This window comes from Dipodomys ordii, unplaced genomic scaffold (assembly GCF_000151885.1).
Source record: "Dipodomys ordii isolate 6190 unplaced genomic scaffold, Dord_2.0 Scaffold52, whole genome shotgun sequence".
Taxonomy (NCBI): Eukaryota; Metazoa; Chordata; class Mammalia; order Rodentia; family Heteromyidae; genus Dipodomys; species Dipodomys ordii.
In genome coordinates this window covers 9077321-9094526 of record NW_012267268.1, presented here as the reverse complement: position 1 = coordinate 9094526, position 17206 = coordinate 9077321, and the positions used below count along the sequence as shown (strand labels likewise).

At 37.9% G+C, this 17206-nt stretch overlaps 1 pseudogene; it reads right to left on the bottom strand.

Annotated features, from left to right (window-relative positions):
• LOC105988908 overlaps positions 1–11800 on the bottom strand; it is a 160578-nt pseudogene extending 148778 nt beyond the window's left edge.
• Between the last annotated feature and the right edge of the window lie 5406 nt (positions 11801–17206).

The window sequence follows — 17206 nt, the reverse complement described above, 5'->3', positions numbered from 1 at the left end:
TTTGTAGAGCTATTTGGGAACTCTGCTCTGGATTATTCATTATCTGTTCTGTCCCCTGATTATCATGAGTGGGAGTTGAGATACCCGGACTTGCCATTTTTCTTGTGTTTTTCTGGCTTACTCTGCCCATTTGGGATGAAATTAACACCAGTTTTGTGCTAGAACACTATCTTAAGGCAACCATCAACCAAAGTATGTATTTGCACAGTCAATAGTCTGCTGATACAATCTATTTCAACAGATACATCTATTCAACATCAAACAACTATATATTAATGGGCTATGAACCGCAAAGAAGAATTTGGTAAACTAGAAATTATCAGTTTTAGGAAGAGATGTGGGTAAAAAATAGGAATAGAATGATGTGGAAAGACACAGGGAGTGTTAACTAAGTTCTAATCTCAAAGAAGGAAATAGGTTGGATAGGATGAAAGTAGAGAGAGAGAAAAAAAAGAAGAAAGATAAAGGGAACAAAAAAAGACCAGAAAAAATAGAAAGGTAAAAATTAAAAATATTATACAGACTCGAAAACAAACTATGCAGAGAAGAACATGAATATCATGAGAGAAGGCGAAGGATATAAAGGAGATGTGAAAAACTTAAAAATAAAAATACTTAAAATATTATATAGGTATAAAGAGGTAGTACAGCTATTAAGGAATTTAAGTCTAAGAGGTTTTGAATTGAGTAATAAATTTGTGGATTAAATGTCTACACAATGGGGGTAAGTTCTAATAATCGACTACAGGTTTATCTGAGGATATGCAGAATAGCAATTAAGTCACATAAAGAAGAAAGAAAGGGAAGAGCAGGTGAAAAAGATAAAAAAGAAAGAAAAAAGATCAGAAGTTCAGTAGAGCTAAACAAAAAACAAAACAAAAGAAAAGAAAGAAAAATGCACACACACTTATACCCCTAAAATAAAATTCTAAGAGGAAAAAAAAATACTAGAAAACAATTTTTTTCAAAAAAGATAAAAATTAAAGATTAAAAAAATTTTTTTAGAATTTTTTTTTGTCAAAGTACAACGACAAAAATTTTCTTTGATTTTTTTGGGAGGGGTGGGAAAAATCCATAACCAGCCTCTTGTTGGAGTCTCTGGTCTGCTTGTGTTCCTGTGGCTTGGTTGGTTACTTAAGTCAGTTTCTTTGAACAGGCAGAAAAATGCTCTGGGATCCTCCTCCCAGGTTAGTACAATGGGAGGGAGATCTGCTTTGAGTGTCACAAAAGAGGAGATGGCTTTTTACTCGAGTTTGGTGATGCTGTGATGAGGCTAGGTTCTGGGTAGAGTTGAGGCCTTTCAGCAAACAGTAGCTTTTCCCAGGGGCTGGTTTGTGAGAAACTCACAGAGCCCAGCCTGGAGCCACTCTCAGGGTTTCTTTTTACTGAATTTCAATTGATTGTCAAGGCTGCTGTAGGGAGGGGCAGCCTCTGGCTCTGATTACCCGGTGAAGAAAGTCACTCCTGGGGCTGGCGCCCGAGCTGGGTGACTTTTCCCTGGGTGGAGCTGAGTCTGGCAGGTCAGGTTAGGCTCTTGTGACCTGCTAGATGACTCTAGATTTATTCCAAGATCTGAGTTGAAGCTAGCAGCTCCGCTGAGCTTTGTTGGTATCCAAGATGGATATCTCTGGTACTGGGGGGTGGGGGGTAGGGGTGGTCTTCCCTACTCTGCTCCCTGAGAAGGAGTGAGGACATTAAGCTTCTACTCACGCCGAGTCTTGGTTCCTGGGTCATCTCTGGTCTGCGAACTGCAGGATGAAGATGTCTGCTCCTTGTCGGTTCTTGCTGGTGTTGAGTGGAATCTGCTTGCCTGCCGCGTCTGCCTCTTTCCTCCCAGACTGTCTGTGATTCAGCTATGGTGGCTTCAGTCGTCACCGCTGCCACTGCTGCCGCCGCGGCGGCTGCTGGCAAGAGCTCAGGGCTGTCTCCTTGCCTGTATTTTCTCTCTCTGGCCTAACTCTCTGTCTGTGAAGGCACACTTGGTGTGATTTTCTGGCGTAGGACTGTTCACTGGAACTCTAAAACTGCTTTCTATGCGAGAGCTTGTTTAGCCTCCAGCTTCTCCTCCGCCATCTTCCCGGAACTCCAGCAAACAGCTTTTTAAAGAGCAATCAAACAGAATTAAAGTTCTTTTTTTCTCATTACAGAATTGATTCTATTGATTTCAGTTTTCAAAAGAACATTCTGGGTACCATAACTAATATGAATTGAGATTTTGTTACTCTGGGCCAGGTCCTATTTGAGTACCATTCATGTATTACACATTTGACACTCACAACAGCCCTTTGTGGTTTGTATTATTATCCTTTCCCTAAGGATGAGAAAGTTGGGGAAGAAAACGATTAAGTATCTTGTCCAAGAACACACAGTGAATTTGGCAGCAGGTCCCAGGTCTCACACTCTTAAATCACAAGGTTTACCACCTCCATAGTGTAAGAAAGGAATGTAAAGAAGTGGAGGAAGAAGTGAAAAGTTGTAGCAGTGGAGCTGATTGAACACTGATGGAAGTGTACTCTAAAACTTGTATGTAGAAGGAGATGGGAGGTAGAGACTGGGAGAGACTGAGGGAATGGAAAAAATTGTATGAAAGGAAATGTACTCATTACCTGACTCATGTAATAGTTAGCCCTCTGTACATCATCTTTATAATAACAATAAAGTAAATAAAAAAGTGGGGCAGATATATGTACTTACTGAGAAGCCTACTGCAATCCCCCAGGAGAAAGAACATAGAAATGTGTTTGTATGATGAAGAAGATATGGAGAAGAATAGGTAGTCTGTGGCTTTCAGCAGGAGTTTATTGTCTGTCCAGAGTAGATCTCAGTCATCAGGTCTGGATGAACAGATACTGAGGGCATCTCAAGTGCAAATCCCAAAGAGGATACAAAGCTTTCTGCAATGCACAGGGCAGATCTCAACCATAAAACAGCTAATACAAAGTGTCAATGTTATAAGATGTAGAAAAACCTAATAGGTTGATATGTGGGATGAGAGCTGCAGGTGTCAAGGGCAGCATGTAACATAAAAGACAAGCACAGGAAAATCATCAGCTGTGGGGATAAATTGTCATATTAATTATTAGAGGAAAGTTATCATTGTTACTTTTAATCAAGTCCAGAGCACAAAGGGGATTTTTCCATTAGAGATCTGTACTGTGAGTCATCTATGTTGTAATGATGTTTGAAGCTGTGGGCACAAGTAGAATCTCTAGAATTAGCCCACAAGAAAGAAGCATAATGGCTTAAGACTAAGCCTTGTTTGAAGAGATCCAACTTTTTCTACCCTTTGTTCAACACTACAATTTGAACTCAGGACCTCTTTCTCTTACTTTGCTTCTGTGTTCACAGCTGGCACTCTACTAGCTGGGATACCCTTCCAGTGGGGCATTTTGCTAATTAATTAGACAGAGTCTTACAGATTTTTCTATAGGGGCTGGCTTCAAATTATGATGCTTGAAACCTAAGCCTCTTTCTCCCTTCTTTCCTTCCTTTCTTCCCTTCTTTCCCTCCTTCCCTCCCTCTCTTCCTTCCTCCTTTCTTTGTTTTAAGGAAACAAAGAAAGTTTATTTGAAAGTGCAAGGAATGCCTTAGGTAAGAGAGCCTCCATTTGTATATGAGACTCAAGGAAATATCCAATGCTGTCCTCCTTTCTTTTTTTGGGGGGTGTTGGTCTTTCGTGGCATTTGAACTCTGGGCTTGGATGCTGTCCCTCAGCTCTTCAGCTCAAGGCGAGTGCTCTACTGCATGAGCCACAGTGCCATTTAAGGTTTTCTAGGCATTTATTGGAGATAAGAGTCTCATGGACTTTCCTGCCCAGGCTGGCTTTGAACTGTGATCCTCAGATCTCAGTCTCCTGAGTAGTTAGGATTACAGGCGTGAGCCACCAGGACACTACCAATGCCATCTTCTTTAAGGGCAGTTCTTATAGCAATGAGACTGAAGTTATATGGAAGATGTAGGAATAAAAACAAAAGAGTATGATGTTGATGAAGACAAGGGAGGGGAAGTTTAGAAGTGGCAAAGCAGTACTGAGGAGTTAAGTAACATTAAAACAAAACAAAACAATTAAAATAAGCTTCAAAAACATAGAGGTCATTCAGCCATAATCAAGTGTTAATGTATGGTGTGGAGAACTTTATGAGTTAGATTGGTATCATGAACATACTTCATATATCATTCCAACAATAATTCTGCTAAAAGCATATTAATGAAGATAGCTTCCTATGTTCTTGATCATATACATATGTAACTAAGCCTCACTCAAATCTTGCAATGTATCTAAACTTTCCTACTTCACATGATGGAGTGAAAGCTCAAGATGAGAAGTGATTTAGTTGAGGTTATACAAGAGCCATATTTTGAACCTAGTTTCCATCCTGAGCCATGTAGGAGCTGATGCCCAATGTCTTTCCCTTACAGCACAACACAGAAAAGCTTTCACCACTTGGCATCAGCGGAATTGACTTTCATCTTCCTTGCAAAATCTGGATTCATCTCACTCAGATACAAAATTGTTTCCCCGTGCTTTCTCTCTTTTTGTAAGCAAGGTTGGCCATAGGGTTATTAATCATTGCTGCAACAGATAAAGCTGACTTGTAAAAACCAATCTCCATTATTCATTTGGAACCACAATGTAGACTGAGATACTTTATCACTAAAGGAAACAGATGGTCTATGCTCCTGGTAAAAACACTTTACAAAAAGCCTAGCTATCTGCTATAAACAGGTTCAGAATTCAGGCCTATCACATACCATTTCCACAAGGTCATTGTGTATACTTGACCTTTTATTCATTTGCAATGGAAACACAATATATGTTTAAATGAAGCTAGAACAAAACACAGTAACCACAGTACATACACATGAACACAATTAGATGTACATATCTTAGGTTAAAAGTGACATGTATTTCTATTTCAGAAAAAGCTAACTTGATGAATGAAAAGTGGTCCATATTCTTCCTAGCTCATCACCCTTTCTATCCTTTTTATTTGCTCTAGTCTAAGATCAACATTCCAGACAGAAAGACTTTTCCAGTAGGTAGAGCACATTCACTATCTTGTTTAAAAATCTTTGAATGGTTCTTAGTACTTCTAGGGAAGTATCCTTCAGCAAGCTCTTAAGCTCTCTCTCATGTTGTCAAGATAACACAGCTATGCAGGATGAGAGTTGGGAGTGTGCCTCCATGTATTCAGAATCTGACTCTCAACCCTCAAGTATAGTAATTTTCTTTGGTGTCAAACCCAGCTGGTTCCTTGATTTTATACAAACCCTCAAGCTAACAAAGGTTTCTACATTTTTTCCAAATGGCTGAAGAAAAGACCAGAAGCAATCATATTTCATAACACATATTTATATATCTCATGAAATTCAAAATTTGACATCCATGGATAAAGCTATATTGTTGTGGAGCCATCCCAGTTTGTTTGTGTATTACCTATGACTGTTTTTGTGAAATAACAGAATTTAGAAGATATGCAAAAGACTGCAAGGGGTACCAAGGTGAAAAATTCTACTACATAGCTCTTTCTGGAAATAGTGTGCCAAGGGGAGCCAAAGAACATGTTCCAAAAAGAAAAGTATAAAGTGAGAGAGCAATTGTCAAACTAAGAAAGGTCAGTGGATTCACCAAGCCACTGAGATTTATAATAAATGTGGACTACACATTTTGATGTACACTTTTAACTTGGAGCCAGTGACTCACATCTGCTATCCTAGCAACTCAGAGGTTGAGAATAGGAATTCATAACTCATCAGGGCCGGTGGGGCAGAATATTTTGTACAGCCTTTCTCAACCTATTACAGAGTGCAGTAGCACACACCTATCATCTCAAGTTACATAGAAGGCAGAAAATTTCACAAGACTGTCTCCATGGAGGGGAGCTAGAGGTGAAGACATATGTCTGTGATCTAGCAATGATGGCAAGTCTCAAAAGCAGGGATATTGAAGCTCAGACATGATTCTGGATGGGAAGTAAAACCTTGTCCTGAAAACAGACAGTGAAACAGGCCTGGATGGAAAGATTATCTGTGTTATGCCAGCCTAGCATTTATGAGACATGGGTTCAAATCCTATTACCACCAGAAAATTCATTCTTTGGAATTTTATGTTTTATACGCTGATTTGTGTAACACTACGAGGATAGCTTTAAGTTATGTCATATGCATGTCTGATATACATATGTATGCATAATCATTTGGGAGAACTTTCCTGTTTTATATTGTTTGCCTTCAAAAGCATTATGTTTTCTGCCAGAAAACCCCTTTCTCTTTTTGGTATTGTATGAATACTGACTTGTTTTACAAATCTGGTTTTAGCCAGAACCTCCTGTAGAAACATTTCTAGCCTCCTTTTGGTATTAGATGCTTGTCTGCCCTTAGCATTCAGCTTCTCTCTCTAATCATGCTTCTATGTTGCTTCATTATGTCTGATTTTTATAACTGAGCTCTTTAACCCTTGCCTTTACATTCATTTATCTTTTTGTCATTTATGCCTCTGAAATTGCTCAAACATATTATAGATGCATAGAAAGACAAGTTTATAAATTAAAATTCAAGAAATACCACATGTGTCTTAGATGCAGTTTGATCCTGGTTTGACTCAGAGGCAAAAAGCCCTGGAAATGTCAGAATCTGTTAATAATTGGCTAGCACTTTGGGGAAAGCAGAAGCCTATTGGGAGATTTACAGTGAGTTTTTATAAGAAACCTAAGGCTTGTTTAAGCTAAAATGCCTTAGTAACAGATTTTGTAAAAGTGAATATTCTCCACTCATTCATTTCCCTACCAAATACTTGGGATTACAAAAAGAGAAATCACACACACACACACACACACACACACACACACACACACACACAAACATATTAGTAGAGAACTTACTATGTAAGCTCTGAAACCAACACTAAAAATATATGAAATATCCTTGATATTCAACATTCATGTGACAAATAAATTAGCTTTCAATAGATACATTACTCATTAAAACTAACTACTGTGGAGGCATCCTAAAAGCTAGTGGAATTTAAGGAGCTAAATTGAGAGGACTTAACCCCAACTTTATGGACCACTCCTTTCTTTTTCTTTCTTTCTTTTTTTTCTTTTAAATATATATATATATATATATATATATATATATATATATATATATTGTAAAACTGTTGCCCAGAGGGTTTACATTTACATGAGTAGGGTAATGAGTACATTTCATAGTGAGCATTGTTACCTCCTCCTTTGTTTATCCCCTGCCATCCTTTCCCTCCCCACCTCCCCAACTGCTATCACCCCTCACCCCGATATTGTAAAGTTCGTTTTCAACTTAGTGTCCTGTACATCTCCTTGTCACAATGAGTCAGGCTGCATCCCCATTTAAGCATTCCCCAATATCCCTTCCCCTCCTCAAATTACAAAAATGTCCATACAAGATGCAGAGCACTGGGATCAAATCCAGTGAAAACAGGGGTTATACCCTGGGGGAAGAACATACTAAAGAAACAAAAGAATCACATAGTGCATTGTAAGTACATTAAAAACACTAGCAAGAAAGAAAAAAAAACATTTGTGTCTTTGTCTTGGGGTACATTTTGCTTACAATTATTTCATGTGGTCATATATACATAGCCTTTGACCTCTGCTTGTCTGAGACCTGTACTAGTCATTGCAAACAAGGGAAATCATGGAACCTATGTTTCTTTGGGCCTAGCTTACTTCACTTAATATAATTTTTTCCAAGTCTTTCCATTTCCTAACAAATGAGGCAATGTCATTCTTTCTGATGGAGGCATAGGATTCCATTGTATGAATATATTTCTTGATCCCTTCATTTACTGAAGGTCATCTGGGTTGGTTCTATATTTTAGCTATCATAAATAATACTCCAATAAACATGGCTGTGATGGTTGCTTTGGTATGACCTTGTTTATGATCATTTGGGTAAATGCCCCAAAGTGGAATTGCTGGGTCATACGTGAACTCTATATGGAGTCTTTTGGAAAAACCTCCATATTGCTTTCCAGAGTGGTTGAACAAATTTACACTCCCACCAACAATGCAGTAGGGTTCCCTTTTGGCCACATCCCCTCCAGCATCTGTTATTACTAGATTTCTTGATTGTAGCCATTCTAACTGGGGTGAGGTGGAATCTCAACGGTATCTTGATTTGCATTTCTTTTATGGCTAGAGAAGTTGAGCATTTCATCATGTGTCTATTGGTCATTCTTAGTTCCTCTTCAGAGAAGTCGCTCTTTAAGTCTTTAGTCCATTTATTAATTGGGAAGTTGTTTCTTTGAGGATTTGTTGTTGGGGATTTAGTTTTTTGAGTTCTAAGTATATTTTAGATATGAGACCCTTGTCCATTGTATGACTAGTGAAGATCTTCTCCCAATCTGTGGGCTTTCTATTATCTTGCTAGCTATGTCCTTTGCCATGCAGAAGCTCTGCAGCTTCATGCAATCCCATTTGTCCAATCTTTCTTTGATTTGTTGTGTTTCTGGATCTCTCTCTATTAAGAAAATTTCATCCTGTGCCAAGGAGTTTCTGTGGCCTATGCCAAGAGTTTCTCCTATTCATGCCTGTAAGGTTTTCATGGAGTTCGCTTTTATTTCGAGTTCTTTGATCCATTTGGAGTTGAGTCTGGTGCAGGGTGATAAATATGGATTTAGCTTTAGTTTTCTACAAGTGATTAACCAATTTTGCCAGAACCTTTTACTGAAAAGGCTGTTTTTCTTCCATTCTATTTCTTTAGCTCCCTTGTCAAAGATTAGGTGGCTATAGGTCTGTGAGTTCATTTCTGGGTTTTCAGTCCTATTCCATTGGTCCTCAGATCTGTTCTTGTGCCAGTACCAAGCTGTTTTGATTACTATGGCTTTGTAGTAGAGTTTGTAATTGGAATTGATATTCCTCCAGTGCTGTTCTTTCTAAAAAGGATTGTTTTTGCTATTTGGGGTCTTCTATTGTCCCATATGAATTTTTGGATTGCTTCTTCTATTTCTTTGAAGAATGAGGTTGGGATATTGATGGGTATCACATTGAATTTGTAGATAGCCTTTGGCAATATTGCCATTTTCACGATGTTAATCCTCACAATCCAGGAGCATGGAAGGTTTTTCCACTTGCTTAGTTCTGCTTTAATTTCCTTTTTCAGGTTTTTAAAGTTTTTGTCATAGAGGTACTTTACCTCTTTTGTTAAGTTAACTCCTAAGTATTTTATTTTAGGGGGAGGTTATTGAAAAAGGGGTTGCTTTCCTAATTTCAGCCTCGCTCTTCTCATTATTGGCATACGGGAAAGCCATTGATTTTTGAGGGTTAATTTTATACCCTGCAGTATTGCCAAAGTTTCCAACCAGCTCAAGTAACTTGGGAGTGGAGTCTACAGGGTTCTTTAAATACAAGATCATGTCATCTGCAAGGAGGGATAGTTTTACTTCATCTTTCCCTATTTGCATGCCCTTTATGTCTGCATCTTATTGCCCTATGTAGGCATTCTAATACTAGGTTGAAGAGGAGTGCAGAGAGTGGACATCCTTGTCTCATTTCTGAATTTAGAGGAAATGGCTTTAACTTTTTGCCATTAAGTCTAATGCTGGCTGTAGGTTTGTCATATACAGCCTTCATTATATTGAGGAATATTCCATGGATTCCTAGTTTTTCCAGCATTTTCATCATAAAGGGGTGTTGGATCTTTTTAAATGCTTTTTCTGCATCTATGAAGATAATCATGTTGTTCTTATCCTTGCTCTTGTTGATGTGATGAATTATATTAATTGCTGTATGTATATTGAACCATATTTGCATCTCTAAAATGAATCCTGTTTGATCGTGGTGTATAATTTTTTTGATGAGTTTTTGAAGTCGATTGACCAAGATTTTGTTGAGAAGATTTGTGCCAACATTCAGCAAAGAAATGGGTCTGTTGTTCTCTTTCTTTAATGAGTCCCTGCCTGGTTTTGGGATATAGGTTATGCTGACTTCATATGAGGAGTGTGGTATTGAATTTTTGTTTTCAATTTCATTGAAGAGATGGAAGAGTATTGGTGTGTATTCTGCTTTGAAGACCTTGTAGAATTCAGCTGTAAATCCATCTGGTCCTGAGTTTTTCTTGGGTGGGAAGTCTTTTATTGCTGTTTCTATTTTGGTGCTTGATATGGGTCTGTTAAGTTAGTTTAAATCATCTTGCTTTAGCTTGGACATGTCAATGTTTACTAGAAATTTGTCAATACCTTTCAGATTCTCAAACTTATTAGCATAAAGGTTTCAGAAGTATCCCCTTATTATATTCTGAATCTTGGTTGTTTCTGTAGTGATGTTTCCACTCTCATCTCTGAGTTTGTTTATTTGGATGTGTTCTCTTTTTTTTCTCATAAGATTTGCTAAGGGTGTGTCAATTTTATTACTTTTTTGAAGAACCAACTCTTAGTTTTGTTAATTCTTTCTACATTTTTTGGACTCTAATTCATTTAATTTGGTTTTAATTTTAATTATTTGTTTATGTCTACTGGATTGGGGTTTAGCTTGTTGTTCTTTTTCAAGGAGCTTTAGGTGCCTCATTAAATTGTTAGTTTCAGATCTTTCCAATTTGTTAATGTAGGAACTCAGAGCTATAAACTTGCCTCTGAGTACTGCCTTTGCTGTGTCCCAGAGGAGCTGATAGTTTGTGTGTTCATTTTTATTAAATGGCATGAACATTTGAATTTCCTTTCTAATCTCTTCCATGACCCACTGGTGGTTCAACAGTGTGTTGTTCAGCCTACATGTGTTACAGGACTTTCTTTGGTGGCTCTTGGTGTTGAATTCTAATTTTATTTCCTTGTGGTCTGAGAGAGCATGACTGTTTTGGTTTGCCACCAATAATAACCACACAGTTTTCAAGGCTTAGGACACCCTTCATGAACTCCAGGTAGTTTGTGTTGGTTCTTTCTCCACCACGTCTTACAGGAACTAAAATAATAACAGCTATGTCAACAGCATTACCAAAAGTCATTGAAGCACTTTGCTTATCAGTTATATCGCAACAATACAGTCTTGTGCAACATAGTTATTCCTTGTAAATCAGGGTGTTTTGCTTCTTCAACTGCTTTTCTTAAAATATGAGCAACAACAGCTGGTCCATACCAATCTCCAGATTTTTTCACAGATTTCTTTCCATATTCCATTAATTGATGTAAGCCAAAAAGAGCCAATGGGGAATCACCAAACCAGGAAATGGTTTTCTTATAGTAAATTTCATTTCAAATTTCATGATCATCAGAATATTTCTTTACTTTTTCCTTCAGAGAAAAACTTGGAGCTTTGAGGTCTCTTTCCCGTGAAAGCAATGCTTCAAAAGATGTAGTAAATTTTTTCACAGCGTGGGAAGTCCATGATTCAGTCTGATTTTTCAATGTTCAGTGTATCAGACCAGGTCCAAGCTCCACCAAGAAAGTGTTGTATGAGTCCTTTAGCCAAGAGCATTTGGCCAGTTCTTAGTGTACAGCCCCAACCACAATCTGAAGTCAAGGTTGAGCCCTCTATTTGAGGAAATTCTTCCCTGTAGGTCAGCCATATTCTAGAAATGAAATCTTTACGACATTCTTCTACATTTCCCGCAATTACATGATCTTCTATTACACATCCTGATCTTTCGAGTCATGTTTTATTTTCATCCTCGTATTTAAAAGATAACATTTTCCAAATAATAGTACAGGGGAATTTCTACTAAAATACGTCTTTGTTTTCAACACCCAACTGTATTGCATGTTGTTCCAAGCGGATACAAATTTGGTTTTTAACTTGTCAATTTCATATGTTCCTGTGGCCTCCATATTCAAATTCTAAAGAAAAATCCATGACTTGATTGTATTCTATCAGAGAGTTAATCTTCCATACTGACTGGCGGCAGCTGAGGCTGCCACCACAGCACCCCCCCCCCCCCCCCCCCGCTGGCTTCCATCACCAACTGCTTAATTTGACTTACATCTAGTCTTCTGATATAAATCTCCTGGAAGGCTTTCCTCTAGTGGTCCCAACTCTTAACACTGGATATCTGCATAGGCTTCTCACCACCGTGAAGATTGGCTTAGATTCATGGAAGATGTCAATAAATGTGTTGTCTGTTCCTATGACTGTAGCAATAAGTACCTTGGACTAGGTAATTTATTTTATTTTCTTTAGGTAGTTGTACAAAGGAGTTGCCATTTAAAAAAGCAGTTTAATGAACATAGTGCATCTCAATCAATGTTACTCCTTTTTAGGTAATTTATGAAAAACAGAAATAACTACTTTTCATAAGATTGGAGGGTGAGAAGTTCAAGATTAAGGCCCCAGTAGACAAGCTGTCAGGTGAAGGCTTGCTCTCTGTTTCACAGATCATGACACAATGTTCACATAGGAGGAGCTGAAGGAGCAGAGGGGCTCAATTCTCTCCCTCAAGTCCTTTCATAAGGACAGTTACCCTATTTATAAGGGTGGTACTTCCATGATTCAACCATCTTTTACAACCCTGGGTTTGAACATGAAATGTTTCCCATAAACTTATATGTTGTACATTTTGGAAGGCTACAGAAACTTTAGGAAGTGGGATCTAGTTAGAGGAAGTAGGTTACTGGGGCAGAACCTTCTTGCGCTTGGCATCCCTCCCCTCACTCTCTGCTTCCTGTCTACCATAATATGAATACTTCTCAATCCCACCCCATTCCTTGCCTGAACTTGGGAATTCAGAAATGGACAAAACGTAAATCCTGATAGTCATGGCCTTCCTAAGCACATGGATGTTTTATGTGATGGGGGTTTGATGGAGCCATCAAGTATCAGAGGTCACAATGGAAGCAGTGTTGGACCAGCTTAAGGAACGGCTTGGGCTTCCAAGACTATAGCTGAAGATGAGTAGAAAAAACACAATAATGGGTGTAGGAAAGGGTGCTCTAGACAGAGACTGGGTCATAGGTAGTGTCACAGAGCCTTAGCGTACAGTTGTGACAAATTTCAGAAACAGCTTCGAGGGACAAAGTGAGGTAAGTGGCTCATTAAGTTGGATGATTCAGGATGGAGAAGTAGGAATTGAGTACCAAAGGAAAGTACCAAACAAGGCATGTGGGATGAGTCAGCAGCATGACTGGATAACCAGGGCACTATGTCAAGGCCATCATCCTTTGTAACTTTGTATTTTACTACTACAATAAATATCCATGACTCTACCCACTCTAGGAGAAAAGAGTTCTGGCCCACATGGTATGTAGCCAAATAACTAAGTCCACATGTCACAAATTATATCCCATGGTACTCCCAGGGTAAGTCATTATTTGGAGATTGGTAAGCAGTGTACATGAAAGAATGTGCTGTTTTCCTACAAACTCTTCCTGAATTTGATACCAATTTTTTTCAGGATATTTTTCTCTTTTTTTTTTTTTAATTTTATTTTATTTTATTTGTGAACAAACTGTACAGAGGGGTTACAATTGCATGGGCAGGATAATGCGTACATTTCTTACCAAGCATTGCAGCCTCCTCCTTTGTTTACCCTTCCCATCCCTTCCCAGCCTCCCCCCTCCCCCCATCCCAATCCTTCTCCTTCCCCCCTCCCCCCCAACCCCTTCCCCTCCCCTCCCTATTTTTCTCTTTTATCACTTGGAATAATACTATAAATTGAACAGATATTTAAGATTGTAGGAAGAAGAGTAATGGACTGATGTTAATAATAACAATAATAAAAAGCCAGGCACCATTGGTTTATACTTGTAATCCTAGTTACTCAGGAGGCTAAGATCTTAGGATCATGTTCAAAGCTGGCCTGAGCAGAAAAAGCCATGAAACTCTTATCGCCAATTAATTATCAAAAATCCAAAGCAGAGCTGTGGTTGAAGTGTAAAGCACCAGCCTTAAGCATAAAAACTAAGGAACAATGCCCAGGCCCTGAGTGAAGCCTTAATACCAACATGCACATGCATGCCAAAAAGTGGAAAGATACTATTGTTTACTGAATTAAACATGCTTCTATAAACAGAATGACTTGGAGGGAATAAAACATTTGCTCTAAGCAAAACAATTGTATTCGTAGGAATACAGTAATATTTTACAAATGAAAAGCAGTCTATACTAATCAATACATGAACACATCTTTTAAAATGTATTTCCACATGTCTATGAGCAGTCCCATGTAAAGACCTGACTGGAAATGATCACATGATGGGGGGTGAGATCCCAGTTCCAACTTACTAAAAATAAGAGAAAAAGTAAAAAGGATGCTATGGTATTTAATTCATAATTTAAATGACATCAAAACTATGGCATGCAATTCATAAGACAAACTTACAAGTTAGGTCTTATTACACATATCTTGAATACAAAGCAATTGAAGTGCAGAGAAGTTAAGAATCCTTCCTGTCCAAGGTCAAATGAATGTCTCACTTCAAATTCCAAGGTTATGACAGGATGAGCCCCTGTGCTACCATGCTTAGTATTTCATCTCTGATTCAAGATGCCACAGACTATGATTCAAGAGACCTTCATGCTGAGTGAGGGCCCAGGCAGAGAAGTGGTGAGGCTAAGAAGGTGTGAGGCTTGCTCCCCTTAACAGTAAACCTTGTATTATAATAGAAATAAATCTGCAGCTCCTAGACTGTGCTTGTTCATATGTAAAAGCATTACTTGTACCCTACAGTGTTATACCTGACACTGGAACTCATGCAATTGAAGCCCCTTTAAGGGCCAGCTTAGAAACCTGAACATCATTTTAAGGTGACCTTCAGGGACTGTTTCAAAGGTTCCTAAGTCAAGTCATCTTAAAGGCAGACAAGATCTCTGAGACCATCTGCTTCTAACCCCACTAGGTGATATAAAATATTAAGTAGTAGCCTCTGTGATCAAAATATGTGCTAAAAATTTGCCAGAGGTTTTATGAACAGAATTTATAATAGAGACTCTAAGCATGGGGATAAGTACCCTGAGGGAGACTGAGGTGACTGTTTCAGATACATATCTCAGGAAGTAATAAGACTCATTTTTAAACAAATGTCAGTTCTTACATATGTCTTTTCAATTCTTCTGTGCTTCATTTCTCAGCCCAGTGGCTTCATTCCTGGGAGGTCCTCATGCTGAGTGAGGGACAGGAATGCAGAGGAGGACTGATGAACAGGGAGGATGTAGAGTGAGTGAAGATGGTAGTGTTAGTTATGATTATCCTGATTTTAAAAGCAAGAATGAATTTTGTCTCTGGGAACTGCCAGAGCACAAGGTTAGAGTCCTCTCTTTAGTCCTACTAGTAACTCATTCCATGACCTTGTCCAAACCACAAAATCTTCCTTATCTCAGTTTCTCCGTCCATAATGTGATTATAAATAATACATTCCCCCTAGCTACTTCACAGGGGTCACAAAAAGCATTAATAATGTAATTATTTATAAAGTACTTTGAGATTCTTGAGTGAAATATGATATTAAAAATATCACTGCACTCAAAATATTCCCTGACAGGTAGACTTAAACGAGAAAACTATTGCTTTCTGGGTAGAAAATATATCTGATGGGGTACATAATTTTCCTTCAGAAAAATACCTTTCATACAAGCACCTCAAAACCTCATTAGTTTTAAGGTGCCTGAGACACTGTTGTGTGTAGGCCACGGGCAAGAGGCCTTAATGGGATGTGTGTTTCCTCTGCACTTTCATAACTATTAAAACTAGACGGAGGAATGAGATTAAAGAGTTTCCAGATGAAATACAGAACACGGCTCAATTGAAATCCAGCAAAGCAAATATAATATTCTATATAACTACATTCCAAACAAATTCATCAGTAAGTTTACCTTTATATTTAAGTTTACTTGTTTCTTTTAAAAACACATTTTATGATGTATATTTGAGGTTTACAACCTGATATTATGGGATGCCTGCACAACCCGATGTGATGGGATACACCCTGATAATAAAATGGTTCCTATGAAGCCAATTAATATAGCTACTCCTCTCACATTAATTGCTCTTTTTATGGGACAAGAGAATCTGAAATCGCCCATAATCCTAGCTACTCAGGAGGCTGAGATCTGAGTATCACAGTTCAAAGCCAGCCAGGGCAGGAAAGTCCATGAGATGCTAATCTCCAATAAGCCACTAGAAAACCAGAAGTGGTGCTGTGGCTCAAGTGGTAGAGCGCTCACCTTGAGCTGAAGAGCTGAGGGACAGTGCCCAAGTCTAGAGTTCAAGTCCCACAAACTACCAAAAAAAATCTGAAAATATACTTTTTAATGAAAATCACTTGAATGATGCAACTTTAATAATATAGTTTTCATATTGCATGTTAATTGTTTAGCTACTCCCAAAATATATACCTATTATTAGGTATCATTTGAGCTATTCCTGTTACCTCCTCTTTCCAAGAGTAAGTATATTTCTTATAATAAGACGTCATAATTTATATAAGGACAAATGTAACTGGATGCTATTTAGTTTCTATTTACTAAACTTCCAATCATGCTTCAAACTCTGCTTCACTTAATTGATTAATTCTCCATGTAACTTTTGCAGAATGATTGCAAAGTTAGACAGTCATTACATTTGGAAAATAGAAAGTTTTATTTATATCCTAGGTCACTAAGTTGTAAATATCTCAAAAATGAAGGCTATTCTTGAACACTCTTTATTTTATTTAGAATTGTTATGCTCTCCTTAAGCATTAGGTAATAGATAAATGATTATTAAATAAATAAGCAAATAATGCAGTGAGAACAAATTAAATATAATGGAAGGAATTTAAGATATCATGGAAGCTATTTAAAATATGTACTTGTGTGATTGTTAGTTAACTACATGCATTGTATGTAGAAGGTTCTTCGAAGATGATTAAATTAGGTTTGTTAACTTGGTTAATATGCAAGTTCTTATTAATTCAATAAACATTCATTGAAAATAGTCTTTTTTATATGAAGGTGATTATGCTATTGCTATACTATACTTATAATTACTTATCAGGATATTTGTTAAAAATTCAGGAGCAGATTCCAATCAGTCTGCATATCTTCAACTATAGAAACAAATCACATTATCATAATTTGTTATTTGCAGTTCATTGCTAAGAATATCCCAAATAAGCCAGGTTCTCAGGAGGTTGAGATTTGAGGACCATAGTTTGAAGCCAGCTCCAGAAGGAAGGTCTTGTGAGACTTTTATCTCCAACTAACCACCAGAAAACCAGAAATGGAGCTCTGGCTCAAAGTAGTACTGTTCTAGCCTTAAGCAAAAA